A 22,875-nucleotide genomic window follows, 5' to 3' on the forward strand; every position below is an offset into this window, starting at 1 on the left:
TGACCTCCTGAACATGTTTCTGGCCAAAGAGTCCTTGATCTTATGCTTTCTATACATACTCATAGATTCCTTCTGATGCTTCATAAGCCATATAGATGTCCATATCTGACCTTTTGAACTTATTTGTGGTAAAAGTGTCCTAACATTTTTTCAAACTATATAAAGTTATAGACTCCTTTTGATGATAAGTCAGCTATACAGAGGTCCCCTTTTGAACTACTGAACATATTTCTGGCCAAAGACTCCTCGATCTTATGCTTTCTATACATACTCATAGACTCCTTCTGGTGCTTCATAAGCCATATAGATGTCCATATCTGACCTTTTGAACTTATTTGTGGTCAAAGTGTCCTAACATTTTTTCAAACTATATAAAGTTATAGACTCCTTTTGATGATAAATCAGCTATACAGAGGGCCCCTTTTGAACTACTGAACATATTTCTGGCCAAAGAGTCCTTGATCTTGGGGCTTTCTATACATACTCATAGACTCCTTCTGATGCTTCATAAGCCATATAGATGTCCATATCTGACCTTTTGAACTTATTTGTGGTCAAAGTGTCATAAAAAATTCAAACTATATAAAGTTATAGACTCCTTTTGATGATAAGTCAGCTATACAGAGGTCCCCTTTTGATCTCCTGAACATGTTTCTGGCCAAAGAGTCCTCGATCTTGGGATTTCTATACATACTCATAGACTCCTTCTGGTGCTTCATAAGCCATATAGATGTCCATATCTGACCTTTTGAACTTATATGTGGTCAGAGTGTCCTGAAAAAAATTTAAACTATAGAAAGTTATAGACTCCTTTTGATGATAAATCAGCTATACAGAGGTCCCCTTTTGACCTACTGAACATATTTCTGGCCAAAGAGTCCTTGATCTTGGGGCTTTCTATACATACTCATAGACTTCTTCTGATGCTTCATGAGCCATATAGATGTCCATATCTGACCTTTTGAACTTATTTGTGGTCAAAGTGTCATAAAAAAATTAAAACTATATAAAGTTATAGACTCTTTTTGATGATAAGTCAGCTATACAGAGGTCCCCTTTTGACCTCCTGAACATGTTTCTGGCCAAAGAGTCCTTGATCTTATGCTTTCTATACATACTCATAGATTCCTTCTGATGCTTCATAAGCCATATAGATGTCCATATCTGACCTTTTGAACTTATTTGTGGTAAAAGTGTCCTAAAAAAAATTCAAACTATATAAAGTTATAGACTTCTTTTTATGATAAATCAGCTATACAGAGGGCCCCTTTTGATCTACTGAACATGTTTCTGGCCAAAGAGTCCTCAATCTTGGGCTTTCTATACATACTCATAGATTCCTTCTGATGCTTCATAAGCCATATAGATGTCCATATCTGACCTTTTGAACTTATTTGTGGTCAAAGTGTCCTCAAAATATTTCAAACAATAGAAAGTTATAGACTCCTTTTGATGATAAATCAGCTATACAGAGGTCCCCTTTTGACCTCCTGTACTTATTTCTGGCCAAAGAGTCCTCGATCTTGGGCTTTCTATACATACTCATAGACTCCTTCTGATGCATCATAAGCCATATAGATGTCCATATCTGACCTTTTGAACTTATTTCTGGTCATCAAATTTTTTAAACTATATAAAGTTATAGACTCTTTCTGATGATAAATCAGCTATTCAGAGGGCCCCTTTTGAACTACTGAACATATTTCTGTCCAAAGAGTCCTCGATCTTATGCTTTCTGTACATACTCATAGACTCCTTCTGATGCCTCATAAGCCATATAGATGTCCATATCTGACCTTTTGAACTTATTTGTGGTCAAAGTTTCCTAAAAAAAATTCAAACTATATAAAGTTATAGACTCCTTTTGATGATAAGTCAGCTATACAGAGGTCCCCTTTTGACCTCCTGAACATTTTTCTGGCCAAAGAGTCCTTGATCTTGGGGCTTTCTATACATACTCATAGACTTCTTCTGATGCTTCATGAGCCATATAGATGTCCATATCTGACCTTTTGAACTTATTTGTGGTCAAAGTGTCATAAAAAAATTCAAACTATATAAAGTTATAGACTCCTTTTGATGATAAGTCAGCTATACAGAGGTCCCCTTTTGACCTCCTGAACATGTTTCTGCCAAAGAGTCCTTGATCTTATGCTTTCTATACATACTCATAGATTCCTTCTGATGCTTCAAAAGCCATATAGATGTCCATATCTGACCTTTTGAACTTATTTGTGGTCAAAGTGTCCTAAAAAAAATTCAATCTATATAAAGTTATAGACTTCTTTTGATGATAAATCAGCTATACAGAGGGCACCTTTTGATCTACTGAACATGTTTCTGGCCAATGAGTCCTCAATCTTGGGCTTTCTATACATACTCATAGATTCCTTCTGATGCTTCATAAGCCATATAGATGTCCATATCTGACCTTTTGAACTTATTTGTGGTCAAAGTGTCCTCAAAATATTTCAAACAATAGAAAGTTATAGACTCCTTTTGATGATAAATCAGCTATACAGAGGTCCCCTTTTGACCTCCTGTACTTATTTCAGGCCAAAGAGTCCTCGATATTGGGATTTCTATACATACTCATAGACTCCTTCTGGTGCTTCATAAGCCATATAGATGTCCATATCTGACATTTTGAACTTATTTGTGGTCAAAGTGTCCTCAACATTTTTCAAACTATATAAAGTTATAGACTCCTTTTGATGATAAATCAGCTATACAGAGGTCCCCTTTTGACATCCTAAACATATTTCTGGCCAAAGAGTCCTTGATCTTGGGATTTCTATACATACTCATAGACTCCTTCTGGTGCTTCATAAGCCATATAGATGTCCATATCTGACCTTTTGAACTTATTTGTGGTCAAAGTGTCCTAACATTTTTTCAAACTATATAAAGTTATAGACTCCTTTTGATGATAAATCAGCTATACAGAGGGCCCCTTTTGAACTACTGAACATATTTCTGGCCAAAGAGTCCTTGATCTTGGGGCTTTCTATACATACTCATAGACTCCTTCTGATGCTTCATAAGCCATATAGATGTCCATATCTGACCTTTTGAACTTATTTGTGGTCAAAGTGTCATAAAAAAATTCAAACTATATAAAGTTATAGACTCCTTTTGATGATAAGTCAGCTATACAGAGGTCCCCTTTTGATCTCCTGAACATGTTTCTGGCCAAAGAGTCCTCGATCTTGGGATTTCTATACATACTCATAGATCTATATGGCTTATGAAGCACCAGAAGGAGTCTATGAGTATGTATAGAAAGCCCAAGATCAAGGACTCTTTGGCCAGAAATATGTTCAGTAGGTCAGAAGGGGCCATCTGTATAGCTGATTTATCATCAAAAGGAGTCTATAACTTTCTATAGTTTGAAAAAATGTTAGGACACTTTGACCACAAATAAGTTCAAAAGGTCAGATATGGACATCTATATGGCTTATGAAGCATCAGAAGGAGTCTATGAGTATGTATAGAAAGCCCAAGATCGGGGACTCTTTGGCCAGAAATATGTTCAAGAGGTCAAAAGGGGACCTCTGTATAGCTGATTTATCATCAAAAGGAGTCTATAACTTTATATAGTTTGAAAAATTTTGAGGACACTTTGACCACAAATAAGTTCAAAAGGTCAGATATGGACATCTATATGGCTTATGAAGCATCAGAAGGAGTCTATGAGTATGTATAGAAAGCCCAAGATCGGGGACTCTTTGGCCAGAAATATGTTCAAGAGGTCAAAAGGGGACCTCTGTATAGCTGATTTATCATCAAAAGGAGTCTATAACTTTATATAGTTTGAAAAATTTTGAGGACACTTTGACCACAAATAAGTTCAAAAGGTCAGATAGTGACATCTATATGGCTTATGAAGCATCAGAAGGAGTCTATGAGTATGTATAGAAAGCCCAAGATCAAGGACTCTTTGGCCAGAAATATGTTCAGTAGGTCAGAAGGGGCCATCTGTATAGCTGATTTATCATCAAAAGGAGTCTATAACTTACTATAGTTTGAAAAAATGTTAGGACACTTTGACCACAAATAAGTTCAAAAGGTCAGATATGGACATCTATATGGCTTATGAAGCATCAGAAGGAGTCTATGAGTATGTATAGAAAGCCCAAGATCGAGGACTCTTTGGCCAGAAATATGTTCAAGAGGTCAAAAGGGGACCTCTGTATAGCTGATTTATCATCAAAAGGAGTCTATAACTTTATATAGTTTGAAAAAATGTTAGGACACTTTGACGACAAATGAGTTCATAAGGTCAGATATGGACATCTATATGGCTTATGAAGCATCAGAAGGAGTCTATGAGTATGTATCAAAAACGCAAGATTGAGGGCTCTTTGGCCAGAAATACGTTCAGTAGGTCAAAAGGGGCCCTCTGTATAGCTGATTTATCTTTAAAAGGAGTCTATATCTATTATGGTTTGAAAAATTTTAGGACACTTTGACCACAAATAAGTTCAAAAGGTCAGATATGGACATCTATATGGCTTATGAAGCATCAGAAGGAGTCTATGAGTATGTATAGAAAGCCCAAGATCAAGGACTCTTTGGCCAGAAATATGTTCTGGAGGTCAAAAGGGGACCTCTGTATAGCTGATTTATCATCAAAAGTAGTCTATAACTTTATATTTTGAATTATTTTTAGGACACTTTGACCACAAATAAGTTCAAAAGGTCAGATATGGAAATCTCTATGGCTTATGAAGCACCAGAAGGAGTCTATGAGCATGTATAGAAAGCCCAAGATCAAGGACTCTTTGGCCAGAAATATGCTCAGGAGGTCAAAAGGGGACCTTTGTATAGCTGATTTATCATCAAAAGGAGTCTATAACTTTATATAGTTTGAATTTTTTTAGGACACTTTGACCACAAATAAGTTCAAAAGGTCAGATATGGACATCTACATGGCTTATGAAGCATCAGAAGGAGTCTATGAGTATGTATAGAAAGCCCAAGATCAAGGACTGTTTGGCCAGAAATATGTTTAGGAGGTCAAAAGTTGACCTCTGTATAGCTGATTTATCATCAAAAGGAGTCTATAACTTTATATAGTTTGAATTTTTTTTAGGAAACTTTGACCACAAATAAGTTCAAAAGGTCAGATATGGACATCTATATGGCTTATGAGGCATCAGAAGGAGTCTATGAGTATGTACAGAAAGCATAAGATCGAGGACTCTTTGGACAGAAATATGTTCAGTAGTTCAAAAGGGGCCCTCTGAATAGCTGATTTATCATCAGAAAGAGTCTATAACTTTATATAGTTTAAAAAATTTGATGACCAGAAATAAGTTCAAAAGGTCAGATATGGACATCTATATGGCTTATGATGCATCAGAAGGAGTCTATGAGTATGTATAGAAAGCCCAAGATCGAGGACTCTTTGGCCAGAAATAAGTACAGGAGGTCAAAAGGGGACCTCTGTATAGCTGATTTATCATCAAAAGGAGTCTATAACTTTCTATAGTTTGAAAAAATGTTAGGACACTTTGACCACAAATAAGTTCAAAAGGTCAGATATGTACATCTATATGGCTTATGAAGCACCAGAAGGAGTCTATGAGTATGTATAGAAAGCCCAAGATCAAGGACTCTTTTGCCAGAAATATGTTCAGGAGGTCAAAATGGGACCTCTGTATAGCTGATTTATCATCAAAAGGATTCTATAACTTACATAGTTTGAATTTTTTTAAGGACACTTTGACCACAAATAAGTTCAAAAGGTCAGATATGGAAATCTATATGGCTTATGAAGCATCAAATGGAGTCTATGAGTATGTATAGAAAGCCCAAGATCGAGGACTCTTTGGCCAGAAATATGTTCTGGAGGTCAAAAGGGGACCTCTGTATAGCTGATTTATCATCAAAAGGACTCTTTAACTTTCTATAGTTTGAAAACTTTTGAGGACACTTTGACCACAAATACGTTCAAAAGGTCAGATATGGACATCTATATGGCTTATGAAGCACCAGAAGGAGTCTATGAGTATGTATAGAAAGCCCAAGATCAAGGACTCTTTGGCCAGAAATATGTTCAGTAGGTCAGAAGGGGCCATCTGTATAGCTGATTTATCATCAAAAGGAGTCTATAACTTTCTATAGTTTGAAAAAATGTTAGGACACTTTGACCACAAATAAGTTCAAAAGGTCAGATATGGACATCTATATGGCTTATGAAGCATCAGAAGGAGTCTATGAGTATGTATTGAAAGCCCAAGATCGGGGACTCTTTGGCCAGAAATATGTTCAAGAGGTCAAAAGGGGACCTCTGTATAGCTGATTTATCATCAAAAGGAGTCTATAACTTTATATAGTTTGAAAAATTTTGAGGACACTTTGACCACAAATAAGTTCAAAAGGTCAGATATGGACATCTATATGGCTTATGAAGCATCAGAAGGAGTCTATGAGTATGTATAGAAAGCCCAAGATCGGGGACTCTTTGGCCAGAAATATGTTCAAGAGGTCAAAAGGGGACCTCTGTATAGCTGATTTATCATCAAAAGGAGTCTATAACTTTATATAGTTTGAACAATTTTGAGGACACTGACCACAAATAAGTTCAAAAGGTCAGATATGGACATCTATATGGCTTATGAAGCATCAGAAGGAGTCTATGAGTATGTATAGAAAGCCCAAGATCAAGGACTCTTTGGCCAGAAATATGTTCAGTAGGTCAGAAGGGGCCATCTGTATAGCTGATTTATCATCAAAAGGAGTCTATAACTTACTATAGTTTGAAAAAATGTTAGGACACTTTGACTACAAATAAGTTCAAAAGGTCAGATATGGACATCTATATGGCTTATGAAGCATCAGAAGGAGTCTATGAGTATGTATAGAAAGCCCAAGATCGAGGACTCTTTGGCCAGAAATATGTTCAAGAGGTCAAAAGGGGACCTCTGTATAGCTGATTTATCATCAAAAGGAGTCTATAACTTTATATAGTTTGAAAAAATGTTAGGACACTTTGATGACAAATGAGTTCAAAAGGTCAGATATGGACATCTATATGGCTTATGAAGCATCAGAAGGAGTCTATGAGTATGTATCAAAAACGCAAGATCGAGGACTCTTTGGCCAGAAATATGTTCAAGAGGTCAAAAGGGGACCTCTGTATAGCTGATTTATCATCAAAAGGAGTCTATAACTATTATGGTTTGAAAAATTTTAGGACACTTTGACCACAAATAAGTTCAAAAGGTCAGATATGGACATCTATATGGCTTATGAAGCATCAGAAGGAGTCTATGAGTATGTATAGAAAGCCCAAGATCAAGGACTCTTTGGCCAGAAATATGTTCTGGAGGTCAAAAGGGGACCTCTGTATAGCTGATTTATCATCAAAAGTAGTCTATAACTTTATATTTTGAATTATTTTTAGGACACTTTGACCACAGATAAGTTCAAAAGGTCAGATATGGAAATCTCTATGGCTTATGAAGCACTAGAAGGAGTCTATGAGCATGTATAGAAAGCCCAAGATCAAGGACTCTTTGGCCAGAAATATGCTCAGGAGGTCAAAAGGGGACCTTTGTATAGCTGATTTATCATCAAAAGGAGTCTATAACTTTATATAGTTTGAATTTTTTTAGGACACTTTGACCACAAATAAGTTCAAAAGGTCAGATATGGACATCTACATGGCTTATGAAGCATCAGAAGGAGTCTATGAGTATGTATAGAAAGCCCAAGATCAAGGACTGTTTGGCCAGAAATATGTTTAGGAGGTCAAAAGTTGACCTCTGTATAGCTGATTTATCATCAAAAGGAGTCTATAACTTTCTATAGTTTGAACAATTTTGAGGACACTTTGACCACAAATAAGTTCAAAAGGTCAGATATGGAAATCTATATCTTATGAAGCATCAGAAGGAGTCTATGATATAGAAAGCATAAGATCGAGAACTCTTTGGCCAGAAATATGTTCAGGAGGTCAAAAGGGGACCTCTGTATAGCTGATTTATCATCAAAAGGAGTCTATAACTTTCTATAGTTTGAAAAAATGTTAGGACACTTTGACCACAAATAAGTTCAAAAGGTCAGATATGTACATCTATATGGCTTATGAACCATCAGAAGGAGTCTATGAGAATGTATAGAAAGCCCAAGATCGAGGACTCTTTGGCCAGAATTATATTCAGGAGGTCAAAAGGGGACCTCTGTATAGCTGATTTATCATCCAAAGAAGTCTATAACTTTATATAGTTTGAATTTTTTTCAGGACACTTTGAGCACAAATAAGTTCAAAATGTCAGATATGGAAATCTATATGGCTTATGAAGCACCAGAAGGAGTCTATGAGTATGTATAGAAAGCCCAAGATCGAGGACTATTTGGCCAGAAATATGTTCAGTAGGTCAAAAGGGGCCCTCTGTATAGCTGATTTATCATCAAAAGGAGTCTATAACTTTCTATAGTTTGAAAAAATGTTAGGACAATTTGACCACAAATAAGTTCAAAAGGTCAGGTATGGACATCTATATGGCTTATGAAGCATCAGAAGGAGTTGGACTATATGAATAGAAAGCACAAGATCGAGGACTCTTTGGCCAAAAATATGTTCCTTGGGTCAAATATGGACTTCTTTATGGCTGACGTAACAGCAGAAAAAGTCAACGAGTATAAATGGTAAGGTCAAGTTTCGAGTACTCCTTGGACAGAAAAAAACTCAGTGTCAAATTTGGACCTTTGTCAGGATGATATAACATCTTTAAGGACTCTTTGGCCAGAAATATGTTCAGCAGGTCAAAAGCGTACCTATAAATAGCTCATTCTTATAACATTATGTGCTTTGCACAAACGATCTAACGTTGAGCATCATTAAAGAAACATAGGGTATGCACTTCGTGCATTGCATTGCATTGCACACCAAAACTAACTCAATGCCAAGTTCAGTAGAGAGATAACATATGTGTTGTTGCTTTGCACAAACTGTCTAACATTGTGCATTGAAGAATAACATATAGTCTGTGCACTACTTGCATTGCATTGCACAACAGAACTACTCGATCCCATGTTCATTACAAAGATAACGTGTGTTGTTGCATTGCATTGCATTGCACACACGATCTAACGTTGTGCATTGAAGAATAACATATAGGTTATGCACTTTTTGCATTGCATTGTACAACTGAACTACCTCAGTCCCATGTTGATTAAAGACATAACGTTTGTTGTTGCATTACATTGCATTGCACTAACGATCTGACGTTGTGCACTGAAGAATAACATATAGGTATGCACTTTTTGCACTGCATTGCATTGCACACCAGAACTAAATCATTCCCATGTTCATAAAAGAGATTACGATTGTTGGTGCATTGCATTGCATTGCATTGCATTGCATTGCACAAACGATCTAACGTTCTGCACTGAAGAATTAACATATAGGTTATTCACTTTTTGCATTGCATTGCACTGCACACCAGAACTAAATCATTCCCATGTTCATTAAAGACATAACACGTGTTGTTGCATTGCATTGTGTGACCGAATAAAGGTATCAGCTCACTAATAAGACACCAAATTTTCAAGCCTCCTCAATAACAGGCTTTCAAATAAATGAAAAGGACAAGCAGAGACAATACCACAGTCTATAATTTTATTTATCAATTAAACACTAAAAGAGCTGAGCTCAACATTCATGATAAAAAGACACTTTAATAAGTCAGCCCAATGGGCTTCGTTCTAGTCAATTTGCAGGGGGGCCATACGCTGGTCAAGCACACAAAACAAAAACAAACAATAAAATTTCACAAAAAATAAAATACAAATTGAACAAGGTGGTTTCTTTCCTTGCTAAAAGATTTTGCTGCTCAAACTAAATCAAAATTAGATACAAATCACAAGCACTTCAAACCAACCAAACCAGAAATCAAATAATTTAAACCCACTCAACACCAATCAAATAAACCAAATTAACAGATCTGCATTCAAGCAGTATCAATGTAGAGCAAGAAAAAAACTAATACATACAAACAAATTAAATAAGTTTGATAATAATCAAAACCCAATAACAAAAATCATAACAATAATACAATAAAGAAATTAAGCACACCAAAAGGAACAACAATTTCAATTAAACATTACACACACACTTACACAAAATACACAATGCATTGATACAACTCACTGTACTTTCACCAGCGAAAACCAGGTGGCACCAGAAACAAGGCCATGGATGTACAGCGCGTTACAACGTGAGCGTTGTGCAGACGAGGATCTTCAATGCAATCGCGAGAGTTGTAATGGGAATAAAGACTGAAGACGTTCAATGAAACCACGCGGGCGTGGTATAAGTAATAGCGAACTGACGATGCTAGCTCATGTGTTCAATGTAACCGCGTAAGCGCGGCACGGGCACGAGCAACTGAAGACATTCCGTGCAATCACCTGCACAAATGCAAATCCCGCGTCCCAAACTGGACACGCTATTTAAGCAGCAGCAAAGCAGCAGCTGGCAACTTCTGCAAGACAAATAAATATTTTTGTTTGGTCTTCTCTCCCTCCCCACTCCTCACATTTAAGTCACACAAATAGGGTAAGGGAAAAATAAAATTACCTTTCCTGTGCACACTCACATGCTCACTAACAATGCCTGGACACACCCGACTAATCTAAAATTATACCAAACAAGCAAATTAATCTCAAAAATGAATTAAATGAAATCCCCACAAACACCCATATTCTAAATTTATAATTCCCTCCCTTCTTTGATCCTTCAATTTAACAGAACATACCTTTCTTGAGGAGTGAAGGAGATACAAGACCTACACCAGCAGGCCACATCAGCATATGGTCATGAAGAAACCAAATCTCACCTGTGTTTATATAGCTACATGATTACCTGACGTACCCACCCACTTTAGGCAATCTGGGCACTATTTTTAAAGGGGCCATGCAACTATCCTTAAAAGGGCAATCCCACTACAATCTACCCCAGGATTTTCAATCATTGTCCCAATGATTCAACCTTCTACAGCCAAGGGCGGAAATGACAGTCCCTTACAGGCCCCAGGAGGGAGTACTCAGCCGGTAGTGATACACTAATACTAGCAGATACATCACTAATTACTATCCTGGGCAAATGATAACTATTCGGATGTTTCCCAGCCATTGTCCTAGTTGATCTCCGTACACCCTGTGCCCCCACAACAGAGGCCTCACTAGATGGTAAATTTAAAACAGAGACCAAAGGGAGAGCACATTCAGATGTCGCATTTGGAACACTTTCAACCAGAGGCATCGTTTACAGGAGTAGACGGTAAAGGCTCAATAACCACCATCGCAGTGTCCTCTGCCATAATGGCTACTCAACAAAAAAGACAAGACACTTGTTACAAGTCCTCTGCCATGACGGCTACACAACGAGAAAGACATTAGAAGGACACTCGTTACAAATCCTCTGCCATGACGGCTACTCAATGAGAAAGACAAGAGAGACACTCGTTGCAAGTTCTCTGCCATGACGGCTACTCAAGACAGACATTAGAGGGACACTCGTTACAAGTCCCCTGCCATGACGGCTACTCAAGACAGACAAAAGAGACACTTGTTGCAAGTTCTCTGCCATGACGGCTACTCAAGACAGACATTAGAGGAACACTCGTTACAAGTCCTCTGCCATGACGGCTACTCAAAACAGACAAAAGAGACACTTGTTGCAATTTCTCTGCCATGACGGCTACTCAAGACAGACATTAGAGGAACACTCGTTACAAGTCCTCTGCCATGACGGCTACTCAAGACAGACAAAAGAGACACTTGTTGCAAGTTCTCTGCCATGACGGCTACTCAAGACAGACATTAGAGGAACACTCGTTACAAGTCCTCTGCCATGACGGCTACTCAAGACAGACAAAAGAGACACTTGTTGCAAGTTCTCTGCCATGACGGCTGCTCAACAAGACAGACATTAGAGGGACACTCGTTACAAGTCCTCTGCCATTATGGCTACTCAACGAGAAAGACAAGAGAGACACTCGTTGCAAGTTCTCTGCCATGACAGCTACTCAACAAGACAGACATTAGAGGGACACTCGTTACAAGTCCTCTGCCATGACGGCTACTCAAGACAGACAAAAGAGACACTTGTTGCAAGTTCTCTGCCATGACGGCTACTCAAGACAGACATTAGAGGAACACTCGTTACAAGTCCTCTGCCATGACGGCTACTCAAGACAGACAAAAGAGACACTTGTTGCAAGTTCTCTGCCATGACGGCTACTCAACAAGACAGACATTAGAGGGACACTCGTTACAAGTCCTCTGCCATGATGGCTACTCAACGAGAAAGACAAGAGAGACACTCGTTGCAAGTTCTCTGCCATGACGGCTACTCAACAAGACAGACATTAGAGGGACACTCGTTACAAGTCCTCTGCCATGACGGCTACTCAAGACAGACAAAAGAGACACTCGTTGCAAGTTCTCTGCCATGACGGCTACTCAACGAGAAAGACAAGAGAGACACTCGTTGCAAGTTCTCTGCCCAACTTAATGAAGCCTACTGCTGTTTTGTCTTCCCCTCAATGACTGCACCTGTCTTTGCAACTCCAATTCAACCTCTGTCTACAAGCTCTCCCCCACCAAAAAGAGAAAAGAAAAAAAGGAAAACAGAAACCTTACCACTTAACCCAAGTTTCCTCCACTACCGCACTCCTGTCCGCATCTTACCAGCTGCTGCTTTGCTGTAAAGGAAACGCACCACAAAATGACAAAGAAAAGAACAAACACTTTCTGTGGCAGTCTCTGCTTGTCACTTCAAAATCCTGCCGACTACGCCACTTGTGACCGAATAAAGGTATCAGCTCACTAATAAGACACCAAATTTTCAAGCCTCCTCAATAACAGGCTTTCAAATAAATGAAAAGGACAAGCAGAGACAATACCACAGTCTATAATTTTATTTATCAATTAAACACTAAAAGAGCTGAGCTCAACATTCATGATAAAAAGACACTTTAATAAGTCAGCCCAATGGGCTTCGTTCTAGTCAATTTGCAGGGGGGCCATACGCTGGTCAAGCACACAAAACAAAAACAAACAATAAAATTTCACAAAAAATAAAATACAAATTGAACAAGGTGGTTTCTTTCCTTGCTAAAAGATTTTGCTGCTCAAACTAAATCAAAATTAGATACAAATCACAAGCACTTCAAACCAACCAAACCAGAAATCAAATAATTTAAACCCACTCAACACCAATCAAATAAACCAAATTAACAGATCTGCATTCAAGCAGTATCAATGTAGAGCAAGAAAAAAACTAATACATACAAACAAATTAAATAAGTTTGATAATAATCAAAACCCAATAACAAAAATCATAACAATAATACAATAAAGAAATTAAGCACACCAAAAGGAACAACAATTTCAATTAAACATTACACACACACTTACACAAAATACACAATGCATTGATACAACTCACTGTACTTTCACCAGCGAAAACCAGGTGGCACCAGAAACAAGGCCATGGATGTACAGCGCGTTACAACGTGAGCGTTGTGCAGACGAGGATCTTCAATGCAATCGCGAGAGTTGTAATGGGAATAAAGACTGAAGACGTTCAATGAAACCACGCGGGCGTGGTATAAGTAATAGCGAACTGACGATGCTAGCTCATGTGTTCAATGTAACCGCGTAAGCGCGGCACGGGCACGAGCAACTGAAGACATTCCGTGCAATCACCTGCACAAATGCAAATCCCGCGTCCCAAACTGGACACGCTATTTAAGCAGCAGCAAAGCAGCAGCTGGCAACTTCTGCAAGACAAATAAATATTTTTGTTTGGTCTTCTCTCCCTCCCCACTCCTCACATTTAAGTCACACAAATAGGGTAAGGGAAAAATAAAATTACCTTTCCTGTGCACACTCACATGCTCACTAACAATGCCTGGACACACCCGACTAATCTAAAATTATACCAAACAAGCAAATTAATCTCAAAAATGAATTAAATGAAATCCCCACAAACACCCATATTCTAAATTTATAATTCCCTCCCTTCTTTGATCCTTCAATTTAACAGAACATACCTTTCTTGAGGAGTGAAGGAGATACAAGACCTACACCAGCAGGCCACATCAGCATATGGTCATGAAGAAACCAAATCTCACCTGTGTTTATATAGCTACATGATTACCTGACGTACCCACCCACTTTAGGCAATCTGGGCACTATTTTTAAAGGGGCCATGCAACTATCCTTAAAAGGGCAATCCCACTACAATTGCATTGCATTGATTTGCATTGCTTTGCATTACTTTGCACTGCATTGCATTGCACTAACGATCTAACGTTGACACTGAAGAATAACATATAGGTTATGCACTTTTCGCATTGCATTGCATTGTGTTGCATTGCATTGTATTGCATTGCATTGCATTGCATTGCATTGCAATGTATTGCAATGCAATGTTTTGCGTTGCATTACAATTGCATTGCTTTGCATTGCATTGCACTAACGATCTAACGTTGTGCACTGAAGAATATCATATATATGCACTTTTTGCATTGCATTGCATTGCATACCAGAACTAAATCATTCCAATGTTCATTAAAGACATAACGTGTGTTGTTGCATTGCATTGCTCTAAAGATCTAACGTTGTGCACTGAAGAATAACATATAGGTTATGCTCTTTTCGCATTGCATTGCACACCAGAACAAAATCATTCCCAAGTTCATTATAGAGATGATATGTGTGTTGTTGCATTGCATTGTATTGCACTATATTGATTTGCATTGCTTTGCACTGTATGCACAACTGCCCATGTTCATTAAAGACATAACGTGTGTTGCTGCATTGCATTGTATTGCATTGCATTGCATTGCTATGTATTGTAATGCAATGTATTGCATTGCATTACATTGAATTGCACTGCTTTGCATTGCTTTGCACTGCATTGCATTGCATTGCATTGCATTGCATTGCTTTGCACTGCACTGCATTGCATTGCATTGCCATAACGATCTAACGTTGTGCACTGAAGAATGACATATAGGTTATGCACTTTTCGCATTGCATTGCACACCATAACTACCTCATTCCCATGTTGATTAAAGACATAACGAGTGTTTTTCATTGCATTGTATTGCATTATATTGCTTTGCATTGCATTGCTTTGCATTGCTTTGCATTGCTTTGCATTGCTTTGCATTGCATTGCATTGCTTTGCATTGCTTTGCATTGCTTTGCATTGCTTTGCATTGCATTGCATTGCATTGCATTGCATTGCATTGCATTGCATTGCACTAACGATCTAACGTTGTGCACTGAAGAATAACATATGTTATGCACTTTTTGCATTGCATTGCACACCAGAACTACCTCATTCCCATGTTGATTAAAAGCATAACGTGTGTTGTTGCATTGCATTGCATTGCATTTATTTGCATTGCTTTGCACTGCATTGCATTGCATTGCATTGCATTGCATTGCATTGCATTGCATTGCTCTAACGATCTAACGTTGTGCACTGAAGAATAACATATAGGTTATGCACGTATTGCATTGCATTGCACACCAGAACTAAATCATTCCCATGTTCATTAAAGACATAACGTGTGTTGTTGCATTGCATTGTATTGCATTGCATTGCATTGCATTGCTTTGCATTGCTTTGCATTGCTTTGCATTGCTTTGCATTGCTTTGCACTGCATTGCATTGCATTGCACTAACGATCTAACGTTGTGCACGTATTGCATTGCATTGCACACCAGAACTAAATCATTCCCATGTTCATTAAAGACATAACGTGTGTTGCTGCATTGCATTGTATTGCATTGCATTGCTATGTATTGCAATGCAATGTATTGCATTGCATTACATTGAATTGCACTGCTTTGCATTGCACTAACGATCTAACGTTGTGCACTGAAGAATAACATATTATGCACGTATTGCATTGCATTGCACACCAGAACTAAATCATTCCCATGTTGATTAAAGACATAACGAGTGTTTTTCATTGCATTGTATTGCACTATATTGCTTTGCATTGCTTTGCATTGCGCTGCATTGCGCAGCATTGCGCTGCATTGCGCTGCATTACATTGCACTAACGATCTAACGTTGTGCACTGAAGAATAACATATGTTATGCACTTTTTGCATTGCATTGCACACCAGAACTACCTCATTCCCATGTTGATTAAAAGCATAACGTGTGTTGTTGCATTGCATTGCATTGCATTGCATTTATTTGCATTGCTTTGCACTGCATTGCATTGCATTGCATTGCATTGCATTGCATTGCATTGCATTGCATTGCTCTAACGATCTAACGTTGTGCACTGAAGAATAACATATAGGTTATGCACGTATTGCATTGCATTGCACACCAGAACTAAATCATTCCCATGTTCATTAAAGACATAACGTGTGTTGTTGCATTGCATTGTATTGCATTACATTGATTTGCATTGCTTTGCACTGCATTGCATTGCATTGCACTAACGATCTAACGTTGTGCACTGAAGAATAACATGTTATGCACTTTTTGCATTGCATTGCACACCAGAACTACCTCATTACCATGTTGATTAAAATCATAACGTGTGTTGTTGCATTGCATTGCATTGCATTGCATTGCATTTATTTGCATTGCTTTGCATTGCATTGCACTAACGATCTAACGTTGTGCACTGAAGAATAACATATAGGTTATGCACGTATCGTATTGCATTGCACACCAGAACTAAATCATTCCCATATTCATTAAAGACATAACGTGCGTTGTTGCATTGCATTGCATTGCATTGTATTGTATTGCATTGCTTTGCATTGCATTGCATTGCATTGCTTTGCATTGCTTTGCATTGCTTTGCATTGCTTTGCATTGCATTGCATTGCATTGCATTGCTTTGCACTGCATTGCATTGCACTAACGATAACGTTGTGCACTGAAGGATAACATATAGGTTATGCTCTTTTCGCATTGCATTGCACACCAGAACAAAATCATTCCCAAGGTCATTATAGAGATGATATGTGTGTTGTTGCATTGCATTGCATTGCATTGCATTGCTTTGCACTGCACTGCATTGCATTGCATTGCATTGCATTGCATTGCATTGCACTAACGATCTAACTTTGTACACGAAAGAATAACATATAGGTTATGCACTTTTTGCATTTCATTGCACACCAGACCTAAATCATTCCCATGTTCATTAAAGAGATAACGTTTGTTGGTGCATTGCAATGCATTGCATTGATTTGCAATGCCTTGTACTACATTGCATTGCATTGCATTGCATTGCACTAACGATCTAACTTTGTGCACTGAAGAATAACATAATAGGTTATGAACTTGTCGCATTGCATTGCATACCAGACTACTAAATCATTCCCATGTTCATTAAAGAGATAACGTGTGTTGTTGCAATTGCATTGCATTGCATTTTATTGCACAAACGATCTAACGTTGTGCACTGAAGAAAAACATATAGGTTATGCACTTTTTGCATTGCATTGCACATTGCATTGCACACTAGAACTTAACCATTCCCATGTTCATTAAAGAGATGGTATGTGTGTGTTTTTGTGTGCAAAGAGTCCTCAATCTTGGGCTTTCTATACATACTCATAGATTCCTTCTGATGCTTCATAAGCCATATAGATGTCCATATCTGACCTTTTGAACTTATTTGTGGTCAAAGTGTCCTAAAAAAAAAATCTAACTATAGAAAGTTATAGACTCCTTTTGATGATAAATCAGCTATACAGAGGTCCCCTTTTGAACTACTGAACATATTTCTGGCCAAAGAGTCCTCGATCTTATGCTTTCTATACATACTCATAGAGTCCTTCTGATGCCTCATAAGCCATATAGATGTCCATATCTGACCTTTTGAACTTATTTGTGGTCAAAGTGTCCTAAAAAAATGTCAAACTATATAAAGTTATAGACTTCTTTTGATGATAAATCAGCTATACAGAGGGCCCCTTTTGATCTACTGAACATGTATCTGGCCAAAGAGTCCTCAATCTTGGGCTTTCTATACATACTCATAGACTCCTTCTGATGCTTCATAAGCCATATAGATGTCCATATCTGACCTTTTGAACTTATTTGTGGTCAAAGTGTCCTAACATTTTTTCAAACTATAGAAAGTTATAGACTCCTTTTGATGATAAATCAGCTATACAGAGGTCCCCTTTTGACCTACTGAACATATTTCTGGCCAAAGAGTCTTCGATCTTGCGTTTTCTATACATACTCATAGACTCCTTCTGATGCTTCATAAGCCATATAGATGTCCATATCTGACCTTTTGAACTTATTTGTGGTCAAAGTGTCATAATTTTTTTTTAACTATATAAAGTTATAGACTCCTTTTGATGATAAGTCAGCTATACAGAGGTGCCCTTTTGACCTCCTGAACATGTTTCTGGCCAAAGAGTCCTTGATCTTATGCTTTCTATACATACTCATAGATTCCTTCTGATGCTTCATAAGCCATATAGATGTCCATATCTGACCTTTTGAACTTATTTGTGGTCAAAGTGTCCTAAAAAAAATTCAAACTATATAAAGTTATAGACTTCTTTTGATGATAAATCAGCTATAGAGAGGGCCCCTTTTGATCTACTGAACATGTTTCTGGCCAATGAGTCCTCAATCTTGGGCTTTCTATACATACTCATAGATTCCTTCTGATGCTTCATAAGCCATATAGATGTCCATATCTGACCTTTTGAACTTATTTCTTGTCATCAAATTTTTTAAACTATATAAAGTTATAGACTCCTTCTGATGATAAATCAGCTATTCAGAGGTCCCCTTTTGACCTACTGAACATATTTCTGGCCAAAGAGTCCTCGATATTGGGATTTCTATACATACTCATAGACTCCTTCTGGTGCTTCATAAGCCATATAGATGTCCATATCTGACCTTTTGAACTTATTTGTGGTCAAAGTGTCATAAAAAAAATTCAAACTATATAAAGTTATAGACTCCTTTTGATGATAAATCAGCTATACAGAGGGCCCCTTTTGATCTCCTGAACATGTTTCTGGCCAAAGAGTCCTCAATCTTGGGCTTTCTATACATACTCATAGACTCCTTCTGGTGCTTCATAAGCCATATAGATGTCCATATCTGACCTTTTGAACTTATTTGTGGTCAAAGTGTCATACAAAAATTCAAACTAAATAAAGTTATAGACTCCTTTTGATGATAAGTCAGCTATACAGAGGTCCCCTTTTGACCTCCAGAACATGTTTCTGGCCAAATAGTCCTCGATCTTGGGATTTCAATACATACTCATAAACTCCTTCTGGTGCTTCATAAGCCATATAGATGTCCATATCTGACCTTTTGAACTTATTTGTGGTCAAAGTGTCCTAACATTTTTTCAAACTATAGAAAGTTATAGAATCCTTTTGATGATAAATCAGCAATACAGAGGGCCCCTTTTGAACTACTGAACATATTCCTGGCCAAAGAGTCCTCGATCTTATGCTGTCTATACATACTCATAGACTCCTTCTGATGCCTCATAAGCCATATAGATGTCCATATCTGACCTTTTGAACTTATTTGTGGTCAAAGTTTCCTAAAAAAAATTCAAACTATATAAAGTTATAGACTCCTTTTGATGATAAATCAGCTGTACAGAGGTCCCCTTTTGACCTACTGAACATATTTCTGGCCAAAGAGTCCTTGTTCTTGGGGCTTTCTATACATACTCATAGATTCCTTCTGATGCTTCATAAGCCATATAGATGTCCATATCTGACCTTTTGAACTTATTTGTGGTCAAAGTGTCATAAAAAAATTCAAACTATATAAAATCATAGACTCCTTTTGATGATAAGTCAGCTATACAGAGGTCCCCTTTTGACCTCCTGAACATGTTTCTGACCAAAGAGTCCTCGATATTGGGATTTCTATACATACTCATAGACTCCTTCTGGTGCTTCATAAGCCACATAGATGTCCATATCTGACATTTTGAACTCATTTGTGGTCAAAGTGTCATAAAAAAATTCAAACTATATAAAATTATAGACTCCTTTTGATGATAAATCAGCTATACAGAGGGCTCCTTTTGAACTACTGAACATGTTTCTGGCCAAAGAGTCCTCAATCTTGGGCTTTCTATACATACTCATAGACTCCTTCTGGTGCTTCATAAGCCATATAGATGTCCATATCTGACCTTTTGAACTTATTTGTGGTCAAAGTGTCATACAAAAATTCAAACTAAATAAAGTTATAGACTCCTTTTGATGATAAGTCAGCTATACAGAGGTCCCCTTTTGACCTCCAGAACATGTTTCTGGCCAAATAGTCCTCGATCTTGGGATTTCAATACATATTCATAAACTCCTTCTGGTGCTTCATAAGCCATATAGATGTCCATATCTGACCTTTTGAACTTATTTGTGGTCAAAGTGTCCTAACATTTTTTCAAACTATAGAAAGTTATAGAATCCTTTTGATGATAAATCAGCTATACAGAGGGCCCCTTTTGAACTACTGAACATATTCCTGGCCAAAGAGTCCTTGATCTTATGCTGTCTATACATACTCATAGACTCCTTCTGATGCCTCATAAGCCATATAGATGTCCATATCTGACCTTTTGAACTTATTTGTGGTCAAAGTTTCCTAAAAAAAATTCAAACTATATAAAGTTATAGACTCCTTTTGATGATAAATCAGCTGTACAGAGGTCCCCTTTTGACCTACTGAACATATTTCTGGCCAAAGAGTCCTTGTTCTAGGGGCTTTCTATACATACTCATAGATTCCTTCTGATGCTTCATAAGCCATATAGATGTCCATATCTGACCTTTTGAACTTATTTGTGGTCAAAGTGTCATAAAAAAATTCAAACTATATAAAATCATAGACTCCTTTTGATGATAAGTCAGCTATACAGAGGTCCCCTTTTGACCTCCTGTACTTATTTCAGGCCAAAGAGTCCTCGATCTTGGGCTTTCTATACATACTCATAGACTCCTTCTGATGCTTCATAAGCCATATAGATGTCCATATCTGACCTTTTGAACTTATTTCTGGTCATCAAATTTTTTAAACTATGTAAAGTTATAGACTCTTTCTGATGATAAATCAGCTATTCAGAGGTCCCCTTTTGACCTACTGAACATATTTCTGGCCAAAGAGTCCTTGATATTGGGATTTCTATACATACTCATATACTCCTTCTGGTGCTTCATAAGCCATATAGATGTCCATATCTGACCTTTTGAACTTATTTGTGGTCAAAGTGTCATAAAAAAAATTCAAACTATATAAAGTTATAGACTCCTTTTGATGATAAATCAGCTATACAGAGGGCTCCTTTTGAACTACTGAACATGTTTCTGGCCAAAGAGTCCTCAATCTTGGGCTTTCTATACATACTCATAGACTCCTTCTGGTGCTTCATAAGCCATATAGATGTCCATATCTGACCTTTTGAACTTATTTGTGGTCAAAGTGTCATAAAAAAAATTCAAACTATATAAAGTTATAGACTCCTTTTGATGTTAAATCAGCTATACAGAGGTCCCCTTTTGACCTCCTGTACTAATTTCAGGCCAAAGAGTCCTCGATCTTGGGCTTTCTATACATACTCATAGACTCCTTCTGATGCTTCATAAGCCATATAGATGTCCATATCTGACCTTTTCAACTTATTTCTGGTCATCAAATTTTTTAAACTATATAAAGTTATAGACTCTTTCTGATGATAAATCAGCTATTCAGAGGTCCCCTTTTGACCTACTGAACATATTTCTGGCCAAAGAGTCCTCGATATTGGGATTTCTATACATACTCATAGACTCCTTCTGGTGCTTCATAAGCCATATAGATGTCCATATCTGACCTTTTGAACTTATTTGTGGTCAAAGTGTCATAAAAAAAATTCAAACTATATAAAGTTATAGACTCCTTTTGATGATAAATCAGCTATACAGAGGGCTCCTTTTGAACTACTGAACATGTTTCTGGCCAAAGAGTCCTCAATCTTGGGCTTTCTATACATACTCATAGACTCCTTCTGGTGCTTCATAAGCCATATAGATGTCCATATCTGACCTTTTGAACTTATTTGTGGTCAAAGTGTCATAAAAAAAATTCAAACTATATAAAGTTATAGACTCCTTTTGATGTTAAATCAGCTATACAGAGGTCCCCTTTTGACCTCCTGTACTTATTTCAGGCCAAAGAGTCCTCGATCTTGGGCTTTCTATACATACTCATAGACTCCTTCTGATGCTTCATAAGCCATATAGATGTCCATATCTGACCTTTTGAACTTATTTCTGGTCATCAAATTTTTTAAACTATATAAAGTTATAGACTCTTTCTGATGATAAATCAGCTATTCAGAGGTCCCCTTTTGACCTACTGAACATATTTCTGGCCAAAGAGTCCTCGATATTGGGATTTCTATACATACTCATAGACTCCTTCTGGTGCTTCATAAGCCATATAGATGTCCATATCTGACCTTTTGAACTTATTTGTGGTCAAAGTGTCATAAAAAAAATTCAAACTATATAAAGTTATAGACTCCTTTTGATGATAAATCAGCTATACAGAGGGCCCCTTTTGATCTACTGAACATGTTTCTGGCCAAAGAGTCCTCAATCTTGGGCTTTCTATACATACTCATAGACTCCTTCTGGTGCTTCATAAGCCATATAGATGTCCATATCTGACCTTTTGAACTTATTTGTGGTCAAAGTGTCATACAAAAATTCAAACTAAATAAAGTTATAGACTCCTTTTGATGATGTCAGCTATACAGAGGTCCGCTTTTGACCTCCAGAACATGTTTCTGGCCAAATAGTCCTCGATCTTGGGATTTCAAT

The 22,875-nt window shown here is 37.4% G+C and overlaps 1 long non-coding RNA gene across 1 annotated transcript; it reads right to left on the bottom strand.

Annotated features, from left to right (window-relative positions):
- Nucleotides 1-9,617: 9,617 nt before the first annotated feature.
- Nucleotides 9,618-14,247, bottom strand: LOC311297481. The gene is made up of 5 exons (XR_014628816.1): nt 14,073-14,247; nt 13,895-13,949; nt 10,770-13,799; nt 10,592-10,646; nt 9,618-10,496 (listed from the first exon to the last, which is right to left on the bottom strand). It is a non-coding gene; the product is annotated as an uncharacterized lncRNA (long non-coding RNA).
- Nucleotides 14,248-22,875: the final 8,628 nt, after the last annotated feature.

Source organism: Rutilus rutilus (genome assembly GCF_951802725.1).
Source record: "Rutilus rutilus genome assembly, chromosome: 9".
Classification (NCBI taxonomy): Eukaryota; Metazoa; Chordata; class Actinopteri; order Cypriniformes; family Leuciscidae; genus Rutilus; species Rutilus rutilus.